Source organism: Heterocephalus glaber, unplaced genomic scaffold (genome assembly GCF_053883595.1).
Source record: "Heterocephalus glaber isolate CG9 unplaced genomic scaffold, H.glaber_assembly_v1.0 deba00001564, whole genome shotgun sequence".
Lineage (NCBI taxonomy): Eukaryota > Metazoa > Chordata > Mammalia > Rodentia > Bathyergidae > Heterocephalus > Heterocephalus glaber.
The window spans coordinates 16285459-16302319 of NW_028258351.1; the positions used below are offsets into that span (position 1 = coordinate 16285459).

At 45.4% G+C, this 16861-nt stretch overlaps 1 non-coding gene and 1 pseudogene across 1 annotated transcript; both read right to left on the bottom strand.

The window, feature by feature from the left end:
• Window positions 1-1694: 1694 nt before the first annotated feature.
• Window positions 1695-10926, bottom strand: LOC101718950 (HAUS augmin-like complex subunit 6; annotated as a pseudogene).
• Window positions 6620-6746, bottom strand: LOC147823877 (small Cajal body-specific RNA 8). Its single transcript, XR_015443320.1, has one exon.
• Window positions 10927-16861: the final 5935 nt, after the last annotated feature.

Below are 16861 nucleotides of genomic sequence, written 5' to 3' on the forward strand. Positions count from 1 at the left end.
CTGGAGGCATTAACTGCATAAGTCCTGAAGCAGAAATTGAATCTCACCTAAGGTGAAAGCTTGTTGTTGTGAGCATTTCAGGAACTTTGGCTGCAGCTTTGGCTGCAGTCAGAGGTGGAGCCAAGACTATGTGAGCCAGGATCCCGGCAGGGTCCAGTGCACGATGCCCTTGACTGCCCTCCATCCCCTGCCCTCCCAATGTCTATGTGCTGCAGTGTTAGCACCAGCAACTGAACATAAAGTTAATGATCACAGTCAGTAGGTATTTAGCTTTTCTAACATGTTTAACTGATTCATTTGTTCATTATTGCTTCTTTCAAATCACTGCTTCTTTCTAGATTCAGTTTTTTCTTTGAAGTGATGTCTGAGAATATATTTAACTTATCATTACTCTTGAAGGATTGTGTAGCTATGTATACAACTCTAATTTCAAGTTTATTTTCCTTTCTCTCTTAAATATTGTTTTATTTTCTTCTTTGCATTGTTGCCAATGAAGACTCTGATGTCAGATCCTTGGTCCTTGTTTTGAGGTAATCTACTTTTTCCATGGTACTAGGATTTTTTAATTTTTTATTTTTTTTAAAGAGATAATTTTATTAAACATAAAAATTTAAGAACATTCAAGTTTTTAAAAAAAATTGCAGCATAAGACATCAGATCAATGGCAATGACACATACACGCGTTAGCACACACACACATTTTACTACATTTACCAAACATTAGGTAAGCATACTGACATACCAATGCTCAAAATAACAAAGTGAATGTTTCTCCCTAAATTGTTTTTATAACCTATAACTACTAAATGGGAAACTTCTCCCAGACTTATTTTCCACAAGAAGTGTGATATACTGTCACTGATTATTTTGGAATGTGGATAAAGGATTTCTTTTTTTGGTACCGGGGATCGAACTCGGGATCTTGCACTTGCGAGGCAGGTGCTGGAACCACTGAGCTAAATCCCCAGCCCGATAAAGGATTTTTTCTTAATCCTTGGTGTTCTTCAGTTTTACTAAAATGTGAAACTAGAAATAAATTTTTGTTTGTTCATCATGCTTAGCATGTGAAGAAAATTTTTTTCAAATCTAAGAATTCTTTTTTTTTTATTTCTGGAAAGTCCTCAGTCATTTTTTCTTTCTTTCTTTTTGGTATTTAGGATCTTTTACATCTTTGAAAAACAGTGTTACACTTCTAACATGTATTTAAGTTACAAATCATTTTCTATTCTGTGGCAGCTTCAATTTAAGTGCACTGGGTACTGCAAGGTTTGTCAAGTCAGAGATTCTTTTGTATCAAGGCCCTTTTTCATGATTTCTTCTTCTTTTAAATTATGTAGAAGTTCTCTAAGACTACAAGATTCTCCAAGACTACATGGTACTGCGGTCCTCAATTTTTGTTCTACTAGAGAAAACTTAATTAGTGGTGACAGAGACCTTTTCCTATGAATGAGGGACATGTGCGTAGTCAATGAGCAAATCATTAGTGTCCAAAAAGTGATGCATACACTGTATCTGCTTGCATGTTTTGGGGTACAGGACTCAAATCTGGGTTTGCATCTTTCAAGTGTTTCAGGATTAGAGAAGTAAGGTCCCCCCCCCCATTTTTGAGATAGGGTCTCGATATGTAGTTTAGGCTGGCTTTGAACTTACTGTTTAGCCCAGGCTGGCCTCAAACTCATGGTGATCCTCCTGCCTCAGCTTCTCACCATGCCCAGCTCTTCCCTTTTTTTGAAAAGAGATTCCTTTTGAGCCTCTTAACTACTGTGAATAGCCTGTGAGTTGAAGTCTGATTCTAGACCAGCCTGTCTTTCTTCAACAACATCATCCTGAAAAATGTCACAGTGCATGGGAACCTATTTGATTCAAATTTTAAAAATTGGTCTCTGAACTACTAGAGCTATTAAGACCTAGGTGATCAACTTGTTCTGGAAGAGTTTTATGCAATATGCCAAAATGCATATCCTTAAGACTTTTAGAACTAATTTCATTTCATATTTGAAAAGAGTCCCATAACATAGTTTTATGCATGGAAGTTTCATTATAAGAAAGTGAATGTGAGTCATCTTTTTTTTTGAGACAGGGCTTTGCTATGTAGTTCAGGCTGGCCTTGAAGTCACTATGTAGCCCAGGCTGGCCTCAAACTCATGCTGATCCTCCTGCCTCAGTCTACTTACTGAATGCTGAGATTACAAGTGTGCACCACCATGCACAGCTGGCCTGATATTTTAATATATTTGTCTTTACTTCTATTCATCACACTGATCCTATTGTGTACAGAAGGGAAAAATGTCTCTGTGTGGCTAGTTTCTGGAAGGTTGGTTGATAAGGCTGTACACTCTAAATCTTGCTCCCAAATTATTTTCTTTTTTGTTGTTTTTTAAATTTTATATATATATATTTTTTTCCCCATTAACTTTATTGGTACATTTTAGGTATACAATACAGTTACATTCATCATTGGGATCTTGTACCATTACATGAGTCTCTTGGTTCTTATTTTTTTCCCCTTCCCCTGCCCTCCCTTCACCTCCTCCACCCTTCCCTATTTGCAAAGACCTTGTTTCCATTTTTTTTCCTCATCTCATATTTTTTCCTTTCCCTTTTTTCCCTTCCCCTACCCCTCCCAATTCCCCTGCTCTTTTAGACCTTTTCTTCCTGTTACACAATATCAGTTATACATTTTTAAAATTACAATATTAAGATCTAGGAGACATTACCACAGATTTTACAGAATTTAAAAGGATATAGAAAGCATATTACAAAAATCTTTTTTGAAATAAATTTGACAACTGCTAAGAAGGACCTTGGAAGACAAATTAATGAAACTAACTCTGGAGGAAATATAAAATTTGAATAGCACCTATTAAAGAAAGTATATTCCTAGCTTGAAAACCTACCTATATGACAACAGCAGGCTCATAAACATTTTAACTGATAAATTATATCAAACAATTAAAGCAGAAAAAAGAAGGAACACTTCTCCCCTCATTTTAGGAACTCAACATTGTGCTAATCCTAAAACTGGATAAAGATAATAGAAGAAAAATGTATGAACATAGATAGAAATTTGTTGAACAAAACAAACTAATAGAAGTCAGATCTGGCAGGATGTAGAAAGTGGTTTTGTTATAGGGATGGCAGAGTTGGTTCAGCATTGGAAGATCCACCCCCAAAAGTCATCATTTTAACAGAGGAAAGGAAAAAGCCATATGATCCGGTCACTAGTTGGAGAAAAAGTATTGGACTAAATTCTACAGCTGTTCATGGTAAAAGCTATCAGGAGACTAGAAGTAGAACAGAACCTTCTCAACAGATTAAAGACATGTACTCCATACTTCCAGCGAGAACGCCTTATATAAATGGAGAAGATATAATGCTTTCTCCTTAAGGTGGGGAACAAGGGCAGATATGCTTACTCTTTATCTGTCCATTAAACTTTGAAACCTAGTCCCCACCAAAATAGTCTGGCAATAAAATGACACAACTAGGATAGGATTGGCACGGCAGAAGCAAAATCTTTATATGTAGATGAAATGATCATCTACAGAGAAAACACTAAGAAATCTCTAGGAGCCCCTAGAACTTGTATTTGAATTTAGCAGGATTAGAAAACACAAGGTATACATAAAAATTCAGGTCTGTGTATACTTGCTATAAATGAAGAACTGGATATTGAAATTTAAAAGTTATGTAGGAGTACAAAGGACCCAGAAAAGCCAAAAACAAAAACAAAAACAGTGTTGGAAGATGTTTAGCACCCAATTTTAAGACTTCTAAAGCTACAGTAATCAAGGCAGTGTTGGTGTAAGGAAAGACATATAGATCATTTGAATAAAACAGAGAACCTAGAAATAAAACCACACATATATGGTCCACTGAGCTTTGAAAGATTATTTAACATTAGCATTTTATAGACTATAAACTCGATTCAAGAGCTGAGGAAGAGATAGTGTCTTCAGCAAACGGCACTAGAACACCTGGGATCCGTATATAAAAAATTAACCTCAACCTTTTTTTTCCAGGCATGAAAATAACTTGAAGGGATCTATGAACCTAAATAAGAAAGCCTAAAAGTGTAAAATGTTAAGAAGAAATTATAAGGGAAAATATTTATGAATTCAGGGTAGGCAAGAACTACCTAGGATACAAAAACCATGATGTATAAAAGAAAAAAAATTGATGAGATTCCATCAAAATTTAGAACTTTAAATGACATCATTAAAATGAAAAGTAGTCCTTAAAACAGACCATATTTACAATGCATATAACCTATGAGCAGAATATTTAAAGAATTCTTAGAGCTCATTAATAGACAACCCAATTAAAATGTAGACATAAGATGATAAATAGCCAGTATAGCACAAGGAATGGTGTGCAATTCTAGAATCAGAAAAATACTAATCAGTACAATAATAAGACTGAATTATACACTCATTAGGGAGATGAAATCAAAAGTTTTAAAAGCCTTGTCATGACTTTTTCTTTTTGTTGGATTCTCCCCCTTTGGGTTTAATTTGTCACGCCCAGTGGATCCATTCTGCTGGGTTTCCTGGGGTTTTGATCCTCATTGTCTTTTCCTAGGGTATTGTCTAAAATTTTTTGGAGTTCCAGTTTGATATTCATGAAGTTCCTGAGGTGCTCTTTATCATGAAAGCATCTTATTTCTCCATCAATTTTGAAAGATAGTTTTGCAGGGTACATCAATCTGGGTTGGAGGCTATTTTCCTTTAGGGCTTGAAATACATCACTCCAAGCTCTTCTTGCCTTGAGGGTTTGTGTTGAGAAGTCTGCTGTGATTCTGATGACCTTTCCTTTGTATGTGATTTGTTTCTTTTCTCTCACTGCTTGTAGAATTTTATTCTTCTGTTGGATTTCTGGAATCCTAACTATTATAGCCTGTGTGTAGATTTTTTTTGATTAAGGCTAGCTGGAGTCCTATATGCCTCACTTACCTGTATGTCAAGTTCTTTTCCCCTCCTTGGGAAGTTTTCTGCCATCACTTCTGTGAGGAGTTTTTTATGTTATCTGCACTCTCTCTTCTTTCTTCATTGATTCCAATCAGTCTTATGTTATTCTTCTTTGCGTCGACTAGCAGCTGCTGGATTGATTTCTCATGTTCCCTTACAATTTTAAAGCAATTTTTCTTTTCCTCCTCACTAATTGCAATCTTATCTTCTATATCTGAAATTCTATCCTCACATTGGTTCATTCTGCTGTGCAGACTTTCGATGGAGTTTTTAATCTCTTGGAAATCTGTTTGTATCTGTTTTATGGATTCCATTTGTTTCCTATGTTGGGATTCCATCATGTTCCTCAGCTCCTCTATTTTTTAATCTGTGTCCTCTGTAGATTTATTAATCATGTCTTGCACCATGAGCAAAATCTTTGCTGTTATCTGAGTAATTATTTCTGATTTCATTTTTCCCAGATCCTCTTTTGTTGCCAGTTCAGAGAGTCCAGGTGGTTGAGTATCAGAGTGTCTCATCTCGTTTCCCCTTGGGGTTGCTGTAGGTGATCCAGAAGTCTGTTTTGGAGGCTTGTTTATGCGTCTTCTCATTTGCACGGAGGGGGGCGGTGCTTCTGGCGCCCACGCGGCTCAACTTCTGTGCCCTAGGAGTTTGGGATGGCAGCAGGGGAGCTTCCTTCCAGGTGCTGGGACTGGCTGAGCTTCACTGCCCTAGGAGCCTGGGATGGCAGCGGGGGAGCTTCCTTCCGGGTGCTGGGACCGGCTGAGCTTCACTGCCTCCCCCGAATTATTTTCTTATTGAACAAATCTGACTGATCTTCTTTTGGGGGTTCACCTACTTTATAAGACTGTTTCTGGGCCGGGGATTTAGCCCAGTGGTTCTGTCGCCTGCCTCGCAAGCGCAAGGACCCGAGTTTGATCCCCGGCACCAAAAAAACCCCCAACTCTGTATAAGACTGTTTCTGAGGCATATCCTTGAGGCAGTCCAGAACAGCTCTCTCTTTGAGCAAAATCTACGAAAAAACTGGCCGTGCTAAATTCTCTTTGATAGTGCATCATAGGTAAGGCTTCTGGCAATACCTCTCTATGTTCAGTATCCATTTAAATTGGTTATGTACTTCTGTTGTCTTCCATTTCAGTAGCTTTTCTCCACTAAATCTTAATTTAAGTTATCATGTTTTTGAGGTGTACAGGAATCTGGTTCCTTGTTAAGAAGATGTTAGAAACTATATAGAGTCAATTAATTCCTCTAATTTCACCTCTTTTCCTTCAGGTACCTGTGGTGAATCAGATAAACCTGCCCTAGCAACCCTCTTCTACCAGATGATCATGTTATTTTTGGAATGGGTCACTTTTTTTTGGCTAGCAGAGACCCTGAAGATGCACCATTCTGCATATTCTTTGCAATATCCAATAGTGGAAAGTCTTCCACTTCCAATTCTGGCATTTTCTTAGAAATTGTTTCATCTTTCCCTTTAGGAGCCCTCATCATTGTGTCCTTTTCAAGCAGTACACTTCTGTTTTTCTCTGATGATGAAGCTGAGTGCAGCAGGAGAGAGGCAAAGCTAAAAAGAAAAATGCAAGCAATAAGCAAATCCAAGTAATAAGTACGAAAGAATTCTATTCACTTGCTGTATCTAGATATTCTAAACAAATTGTCTGCCTCATATATGTCCATTACAATTTCAATCTGTCTTGGTCATCAAAAGGTAATTGATTCTAGGAAGGTATAATGACAATTAGAGTAGCATTTCAGCCTAATTTATGTATCTGCCTCTCAACTCAGCTGTTATTTCTAACTGTTCCAGCTGGATCTATTTCTAAACCCTGCCCCCATATTTTCCATCTCTTGATCTTTTAGTGCTGTGTTCCTGGAGATTTTCTCAATTCAAACTTCTAATTCATTATTTCTTTCTCCAGCTGTATTCAGTGAGATATTCAGCCCATCTTTTGGAGCTTTATTGTTTTACTGTAGTTTTAATTCTCCAGACTTCTAATGAAATCTTGGAGATTTTTCCTGTTCTTATTTCATGACCTCCTTTTCTTGTTTGATATTGTTATCACTTCTTTATTTCTTTGAGGACTTTAAAGATAATTTAACACATTTTTAAAAATTGCCTTTAGACTTTTTCCCCTCAGCCCTCAGTTCTTCTGCTTGCAGAGTTTGATTGCATTCACAGTGTTGGTCTCCCTCAGTGCTCTGTGATTCTTGGTTTTGAGGTTATCTGGAGATTCTGTAAAAGCTCAAGGCCATCTGCTAGTGGCCTCAGCTGGGTATGTATTGGGCTGAGCTCCAGTCTCTGGGGTTTTCTCAGCAGTGTCTACTGTGGACTCCACCTCATGTGAGTGCTACATTTCTGAGACAGCTCCCCTGAGGTGGTGGCTTCACTGAGGACTCAACCGCAAGCATGTGGCTTGGTTTTTGCTGTGACCTTGGAGAGCGGATGTAGCTGCTCTGGTTTATGTTCAACAACTGGCAGCATAGATCTCAATGCCAGCCAAGCTCAGGTCCCTGCCCTGCTGGGCAACTCTGCTGTGGCCCACACTCTACAAGTTCAGCCCTGCTCTCTTCCTAACTCCCAGAGAGCTGCCTTCTGTCCCCTGAGGGCTTGTGTCTCCTTCTTTTAAGAAGAAGTCCCTCTCTTGCTATTAATCATAGTTTTGTGATCATTTACTTTTTTGTGTGTGTGCTTACACAGCAGGCAAGGAAACCACTGAGCTAAATCCCTGGCCCGATCATTAACTTTTAAATTATTATATCTATATGTTTGGGGCAGAATATGGTTTCAATCATCTTTTTTTCCCTTAAATTCTTTTATTTGTACATGTTAGGTAAACAATACATTTACATTTATCATTGGGTGCTTGTACCTGTACATGGTGTATCTTGGTTCTTATTTTTTCCCCATTACCTGTGCGCCCCTCACCCCCTCCACCCTTCCCTATTTACATAGATTTCATTTCCATTTTTTTTCTTTTCTCATAATTTTTCCTTTCCCTCCTTTCCTTTCCCCTTCCCCTCCTACCACCCCTACACCTTTGGACCTTTTCTTCCTATTTCAAATTATCAATTATTCTTTTTAATCATTTTAATGCTTATTTACACTTTTAGTTTCTCACACTAGAGAAACTATTCGGTATTCACACATGTGTGTCCTATTTCTCTCACTTATGAGTATGGCCTCACTATGCATCCATTTGGTTATAAATGTGTCTAGTTTCTCATTCTTTATGGCTGAGTAGTACTCCATTTTATAAAAAAACCACATCTTCTTTATCCAGTTTCAATCATCTTTAAGCAGAAGGAATGTGATTTTTCTACTTGTGATACAGTTTCCGTTAGCTAATGTTGTTCCATAGAAATGCACATACCTCAGAGCTGTGTGTTATCCCTCTGCTTGGTGTGCAACTGCTCACAGCAAGCCTGTTCAGGCCTGCTGGGGACTAGAGTCCAGCTCAGCCTGAGGCAACAGGATCTAGGTGAAAAGAACTTCTTTTTTTATCTTTTCTTTTCTTTTTCAATGCTAGGAATTGAACCCAGGGCCATGAGCATGCTAGGCTAGTCTACAGCTGAACTATACCCCAGACTTTATTTTATATAAGGGTACAGCAGTCTTCCCGTATTTGTGTGGGGACATATTCCATTGACCCCCAGTGGGTAGCTGAAACGCCAAATAATACTCAGTTCTGTATATACTATATTTTTCCTGTACATACATACCTATGAAATAATTTAATTTGTAAATTAGGCACAATAAGAGATTAACAACAATAAAATAAAATAATTATTATACTATAATAAGACTCATGTGAACATTCTCTCTCTCTTTCTTCCTCCTTCAAATATCTTACTGTACTCTGCCTCTCGTCCTTCTTTACCATGGTTACATAAAATCTCAGAAGGTGAGACTGTGGATAGGGAGGGGATGACTTGGTATAAAGTCAGTATGCACAAGACACAGGGCCCTTTGTTTGCAAGGGACTTAACATGAACTAATTTGATCTTTGTAACAATCCTGGGAAAAGATACTATTACCATGTTCCCCATTTTCACAGATAAAAATGCTGAGACATGGAGTGGTGAGGCATGACCGGGTTCTGAGTCCTGAGCTCTTCACTACTCTGTGCTGTGTGTGTACATGAGTGTACCCACTAGCTTGTACATGGGGTGGGAGCGGAGAGGGAGCCAGAAGAAGGATGGACAGTAGCAGACTCAGGGCTGGCCCAGTGACAACAGTCACCTGCCTGAGACCAGCTTTGCCTTGTCCTCTCTACCTGACTCTGACATAGGCCCTGAAGGGTCAAAGGAGGCCTGGGCTGCAGGTTCTAGTCCCTCCTGCTCCCAACCCACTGCCTTCACTGCAGACTTCAGGTCTGGGGCCTGCAGAAGAGGGAGGTGCATACAAAAGGCTCTTGCCTTCAAACAAAGGGCTAAAATGCCACTCTTACTCTTCATGTCCAGAGAGATGCAGAGATGGAGAGAGAGAAAGAGGAGGTAAAAGTGCCCAGGGGAGAACAAAGAATACAGAAAAACATTGAAATATGGAGAGCCAGGACAGGAGGGAGTGAAGAAAGAGACACAGAGAGCAGAGACAGAGAATGAGGTGCCCAGAGGGTGTCTGCAAGGGAAGGTACTAGGAGGTGGGGCCACGGTGACTCAAAACTGACACAGGAGTGTGGCAGTGCAAGGAGCCAGCCTCTGGAGACTTGGCGTCTTCAAGGAGTTTGGTTCAGAATGGCCTAGAGTCAAGGACCTCCTCCCCCCACTAGTGTGACCCTTTATGGGGACCTGGGGGTGGGGCTGGTGTAGATGTGCATTTGTGTGTCCAGCACCCCCACCTCTGGCCTCAAGTTGTTGGTGTCCATGGAGCAGGGGACTGGAGCCTGGCCTCTCCATGCCCTCCCCCTGCATGGGGTCAGCTGCCCCCCCCCCCCCCCCCGCCAGTGTCAGGTTCCGGACTGTTCCCTGGGGGAACTGTGATCTGGAAAGAATGAGAGTGACCGATCTGGCTGCTGCCCAGGGCCTGGCCATGTCACTGAGACCTGGCCCAGGCTGCCCTTGCCACCTTCCCGCCCACTGGGACACCAAGAAGTTACCCTGGGGTCAGGGGACATAGAAAGGGTCTTTCCTGCTTTCCTTCCCTCCTCTGCTCTCAGTCACCTGTTCACTGTTCATTCACCCACTCACTCACTCACTCATTCATTCATTCATTCATTCCCTTTTCCAATAAGCATTGGCTGATGGAGATGGGGAGCTGAGCAGTGGGGACAGAGGAATGGACAAGCCAGGGTCCTGCCCTTCAGGGAGCCCCTAACCTGAGGAGGAGGGGGAGCCACACAGCCACACTCCAAACAGAGACCTGCTGGGGCCTTCCTTGGAGGAGGAGGACAGAAGGAAAGAATGCATCATGGGGTTAGTGGGAGTGAGGGAGGTTTCCCAGAGGAGGGGGGTTTGAAGCTGGGATCTGAAGATTAGACAGTTTGGCAAGTAGAAGGGATCCTTCAGGCAGGGTAAGCAGTGCAGGCACAGTCACCGAGTTTGGAAGTTTCACGTTTGTTGAGAGAAGGTGGCTGAGAAGTAGGAGAGGCCTGGCCAGGAAGGATCTTGAGTGGCTTCCTAAGGCCTGGGGTTAGAGGGAAGGGACCCAGGTGGGACAGTTTTGTCAGGGCTTGTAGGTGAAGTGGCTCCAGGTGACATCTCCAGACCTCCCTAAGTAGGACCAGTGTTCCCTGAAACCTCCCTCATACGGCCCAGCCCCAGTTAGTCTCCAAAATGCTTCTAAGAAGGTCTAGCTCATCAAAGGGCTCCAGATGGCCTGGGCTCAGGCCTCAGCCCAGCCCCCTTCTTTGGCCTGGCCTCCCCACCCCCACCGCCCACTCTGACTGACGCAGCCTTTTGCTGGGCTGAAAGCGGACACTGCCCGTCCTGCGGGGCCCCTGGGGAAGGCCGGGTAAGCCATAGCCCTGGAGCTCTGGCTCCTCTTGTCCTGGAGGCCACTGAGCCAGGCCCTATAAATAATCCCTCCCCCAGCCCCTTCTCTGGGAGGGGAAACAGGCCCAGGCCTTGTGGAGGGGGTAGGGAGAAGCAGAAGAGAGAAGGAGGCCGGAGTTTGAAGCCCAGGTCATCCTCCAAACAATGATGGCTTGCCCCTTGGGTCTTGGGTCCCCTGGGCTGGAGTGGCTAGATTGGGCTGGGCAGAGCAGTGTGCATTCTGGGACTGTATTATAAGAGGAGTGCTATCCTACTTCTTCCCATCTCTGGGCAGGTTTCCAGAGGCCCAGAGCCTGGATGTAAGCTGTGGGGCTACCCAGGCTGGAACTGTCCTGTCCCAGAATCCCCTTGTTGGGTCCCCAGAGACCGAGGACAAACTCAAGTAGGGAGCTGGCCAGAGGCTTTCGACAAGTGCTTGTTCTCCCTGCACCTCAGTCTTCCCTTCTGGCTCTTTGGTCCTCAGGGTTGGTGGGGGCTGGGGTGAGTCTGTGCAGAAAGCTGGACTGGCCCGGGGGCGGGGGCAGGGGTTAGGGGCTGGGACTCAAATGGGAGGATCCTGGAAATGGAAAATGTGAGGCCAACAGCCTTATCTGGGCTGGAAGCAGCTGTCTCCACCCCACACCCTGCGCAGCCCCTGCCTCTGAGGGGAGGACCACAGGCCTCTCCAGGCAGGAATGGGTAGTGTTTGTTCTTCAGGCAGAGGCCTGTGGGAAATTCCTCCTCCACTGGCGTCAGGAGGGCCCCGTGTTGACCCAGGAGGGTAGGAAGCTCTGCTCTCTATTTCCCCCTAATTAAAGGAAGGCTATCATTAGAATTTGATGTGGAAGAATCTCTGCAGAGTAGATCCCACCGCACCCATGGTTTCTGCTTTCTAGAGACACTTCTAGGTCTGGCTAGTCAGCCAAAGATGGGGGATACAAAGTGTATGTCCAAACTCACACTCACACAATGATATACATGCAAATATTTAATATATATAAAGCTATGCATGCATCCATGTCACATATATATAAGCATGTGGGAGGTATCAGCTGTGCAGGACACATCCTGATGTCTACACTACCTATGTACTGCAGGCATGTCTACATATGTGTGCACATAAACACACACCACCTATGAGCAAATGCATTGAAAATTCCTCCTGCAAATGTGTGTGAATGTGCACATACTGAAGCACCACATGCATGTGCACAGATGGTAGAATTCTTTTTTTTTTTAACCAGCTACTAACATGTGGACCCACAACAGGGACAGCCCAGGCACAAAGGGAGAGAAGCATCTTCAACAGGTGGCCCCTGGGGCCACCCGCACCTGGAGCCACACCGCCTGGGCACCTGGGTATGAACAAAACACGGGTCCAGACAGCGTGGCCCTGGCTCCCTGAGGATGCCGCTGTGCTCTTCTTGGCACCTGCGGGCCACCCTGCCAGACTCCACCCCCAGCCAACCTCTGATGGTCCCCCCAAAGTCCATCTGTGTCTGAAGGCGATGCCCCTAGGAACTCTGGCCTCACCAGGTCCTGCCAGGCTGCCCCAGGAGTTGAAGACAGCAATCAATGGTAGAATTCTTAATTTCCACTTCTTTCTTCTACCCAGATACATACACGCATGTGCAGGTATGATGCATGCATAGTGTTATGGCTTGTGTCCAGATGTCTCCCCAAATCCTGTGCAGTCATAGGTGGGGCTTTTTCAGAGGTAGCTGGATCTAGAGTGTGTGAAGCTGGGATTGATTCATGATGCAATACTAGGCTTAAGGGCACTAGGATTAAGGGTGTGAGTGCTATCTACCCTAAGTAGTCTAGATAAGATAAAAGGGGCAGAAATATGCTGTTAAGGTCCCTTGCTTGCTTTTGCTGTCTTCTTTGTGGAATGAACTGTTTCTCCTCTGCAATGGCCCCCTGCCATGTGCCACTCTGGCTTGGAGCCAGCCAACTTGGACTGAAACCTCTATGAATTGTAAGCTAAATAAAATTTTCCTCCTTTAACTTTAGGTGTTGAGTGTTTTGTCTCAGCAATGAGAAAAATAACTAAGACACCCAGACACCCTTCAGATAGACGGGGAAAAGATGAACATTAAAAACATACACAAGTTCTGGGCAGAGTGTCCGCTGGAAAGAAGGAATGGTGTTTGAAGGCGGGTCTGGTGGGGGGAGTTGGTGTCCCCCAGGGGTCAGGAATCTCTTCTCAACTCCCTGAGGGTTCCAGGCAGAGCTATGGGGAAGAGCACAGAGATGCACCCTGGGTGCTTCCCTGGGTCTTGGCTGGAGATGAGATTTTGGGACTCTAGGACCTGTCCACTCTGGGGCCTCCCTGAATGGCTCCTGTGTAGCTTCCACCACCTCTTCTACCTCCCTTCTTATCTTACTGCTTTTGGCTCCTGAAGCCAGAAACCTGGCAGGAAAAGATAACTGTAAGCTCTGTGTCCCCACCCCATGGATCTCCTAAGGAGGTAATAGTTTCCAGGGCCAGAGGCTGGATTTCAGGATTTGGGAGGGGGAGCGGGGGATGGTATGCTTGCCAGGAGTAGTGGAGTGTGCTTCCCTGCTGAGGCCTTGCTGATGGGCTCCCTTTGGGCAGTTGCAGCTGCAGACCATGAGGCATGGGGCATGGCTTACTGCATAGATCTTTGCAGTTGTGAAGCCTGACTGTCAGTCCTGTTAGCTGCCCCAGAAAACTGAGGCCTCCGTGGGGAGTGTGACAGGGTAATCAGGACCTGACAGATAATGCGCCTCCCTGGCCCATGACCCTCCAATCTGAGTCCTTCCTAGCAGCAGTGTGTAGAGGGCCCCCGATAAGATCACCTGTTGCCTTTGAGCTCCCACAGCTCACAATTCCCTCTAATGTACCTTCTCTGTGACTCATTTGAGTGAGTGGTACCCTAATATTCCTAAGACAGAATTTCAGTGCCATCCTTGCCTCTCTCCCTTCTGTATCTCCCATGGTCCACCCAGCCCTATGGTTTGCCACTGAGTCCTTTCTTCCCAGACATCCAATCACCCAACATTTGTTTGTTTGTTTGTTTTTGAGACAGGGTCTCACTACATAGTCCATGCTGGCCTTGAACTCACTATGTAGCCCAGGCTGGCCTCATACTCTCAGTGATCCTCCTGCCTCAGCCTCCTGAGTGCTGGGATTGCAGGTGTATACCACCACACCCAGCCAATCACTCAACATTTTTGGAACACTTACTTAAACCAATTTCCACACCGTGTGTGGGGAAGACTAATGGCTGAGACAGACAGCCCCTCTTTCTGTGGATGGCATGCATGCAGGTGCATGTACGTGCACCCACACATGTGGATCCAGGGTGCAGAAGGTAGAGGATTGGTGCTAGGCAGAAGAGCTCCTCCACTGAGGAGCAGGGAGCTGAGTTGAGCTTCCAGCCAGCCTGGGGAGGAGGGAGAGCTGCTCAGAACTGGCAAATCTGTTGCTCTGATTGGAGATCTGGGATTACTGTGTGAGAAAAAAAAAAGGTACCACAATCTAGGGCAGAGTCCTGAGTTCCAGTCATGTCTTTGCTTGCCTTGCTGAGTGGCATTAGGCTGGTCCCTTTCCCACTCAGGATCTTAGTTTCCCTGGCCTGTGACTTCAACTTTCCCAACTTCGTGGTTTTTGCCTGGCAGGGATTTGATTTTGTGAGGTGACTGGCAGGGGGACTTGAGAAGTTTTATCCACATCCTGCTTGGATCCTAGAACCAGAGCTGAGCCAGGGACCTGCAGACAGCAGCTGGGTCAGAGCTAGGTGAGGGAGAGCTGGAAGGCAGGCGCCTGAACCCCTGGCTTGGTGGGAGGTCAGTCTCCGCTCGCTAGCTGACATCAGGGCTGGTGAATGTGGAGGGAGTTCAGCCAGGCCCGTCAGCCCTCACCTCCCTCGCAGTCCAGTCCCGGGCAGGGGCTGAGGAGGAGGAGAGTGGGGGAGGGGCCTGAAAGGGCCAGGGACAGAGCTAGAGCTCCCCGGTCTTGGAGCTAGCTCACCGGGTGGTGCCAGTCCTCCATCCCAGCCCTTCCCTCCCCAGAATCCCCCTCTCCCTCCCTCCCCTCTGACTCTTGTCCTCACCCTCCCAGTTAGTTCTTTTTCCTCTCCTAGGCTCACTGTCAGACAATGACTCAGTGGTCTGACTACTGAGAGAAAGGAGCTAAGTGGGATGGTTTGAATCTTGTACCATCTGCCTTCCCAGAACTCACACTCAGCCTCAATCTCTGCCCTTGGCAGAGTCCCTACTTTAGCCTCAGAAGGAATCTGGCCCTGCCCCCAAACAGCTCCCCTAGGTATTCTCGGGTGGTCCAGGAGGGATCAGATAGCTCATCTAAGGTTGGAGACTAGAGACTCTACATTCTGTCACCTCCTCTTCCCTGTTAGCATTCCTGCCCTAGAGACCCAGTCTCCTGGAGGATGAGAGAAAAGGCTGGACCCTTGCTCACCCTCCACCCCATGCCTGTGCTGCTGGTTCAGGTACTTCCCAGGTACAGAACAGCTGACCAGGGACTGACCCATCCAGGCCCTCCCAAGCCATCCCTTCTGTAATTGGGTCCGGCAAGGGAAGGGAAGGGGCTTCCCTGGCTGAGTCCAGGATTATTAAACTCCAAGATCCTTGTGCCCAGACCTGTAGGGGCTATGAGCACTGCTGGGAAAGAGCCGCTATAGCAGTGGCTCTCAAAGTCTCTCTCAAAGATTCCACCTGGAGAAACAATTCGGCTCACTCTGTCCAGATGGCTACTTGGAACACACACACACACACACACACACACACACACACACACACACGCAACATGCATGCCTTTTGGCAACTGACTTTCTCATGAAATAATTGCTGGAAAGCTCCTTGGATTAGGTAAACCAGTGTTCCTTCCTGTCCCCACTTGGGGAGGGGGGTAATGATCAGCAGTAAGGCTGATCCAGCTCCTTTGTGGGAGAGAAGGCCAGGCTAGGAAGGTCTGTTAGCTGAACACTGAACACAATTACGGGAGGAACAAGCCTTCAGCCTTCTCTTCTCTGCGAGCCATCTGGCTGTGCCTGCCCAGCCTCTCAGCCTTCTTCAGGGGAGGCAGGCCTGGGAAAGAGAAGGCTAATTAGAAAAGTCTTTTTGCACAAAGGGTGAGATGTTTTCACTTTTATCGGAGATCAGTTTTATAGTGTTCATTATCCCATCATCCTAAAGCAGCAACTGTTTCTATCCTTCCTTTTTCTTGTGATGGTTAGGGTTTGTGTGTGCGGGTTTGGAACGGGGGGGACTATCTGGGACCAGGAATGAAAAAAGGGAATAGAGGCAGGAGTTTCCACCTTTGGGTAGAGGCCGTGACTGAGCGGCTGCTGGGGCTGCTGCTGTACGGGGGGGTTGGGGATGGGGGTGGGGCGGCAGGAGATTACTCCCCAAGCGGCCCAGGGAAGGATTTGAAGATTCTGCCCTAGCACACTCCTTCCTGTCTGCCCTCAGCCTTGCCTCAGTGCCCTGGCAGGGGCCCCTGGTTGAGCTTGGAGTCTTTATACTGGTGAGAAGAGTGCAAAGATTTTGCTACTGTGTGCGTGTGTGTGTGTGTGTGTGTGTGTGTGTGCGCGCATGTGTGTGTGGAGGCAGTTGCAGAGAGCGGGAGGGGACTTCACCACCTGTCTTCTCCTGAGGTTTTATAACAGGTGCAAGAAATTCCAGGCGAAAGTCCCACAGGTGAATACATGCATGTGAGAACCGAGTGGTGACAGGCACAGGGTGAGGGTCAGGACAGCAGTTCTGAGGGCTGCCACCGCTGCTGCTCTCAGGTTTCTCTGAGCAGTGGAGTCCTCACGCCCAACAGAATCCGGCCGGGCCCCGCGAGCGAGAGTCCAGAAGTAATGCCCAACCCTCGGTGTTGTCCACTTGACTGCCAGGCCTTCTTCCGGTGGGTCAGCAGCCCCTCCCTCAAGCCA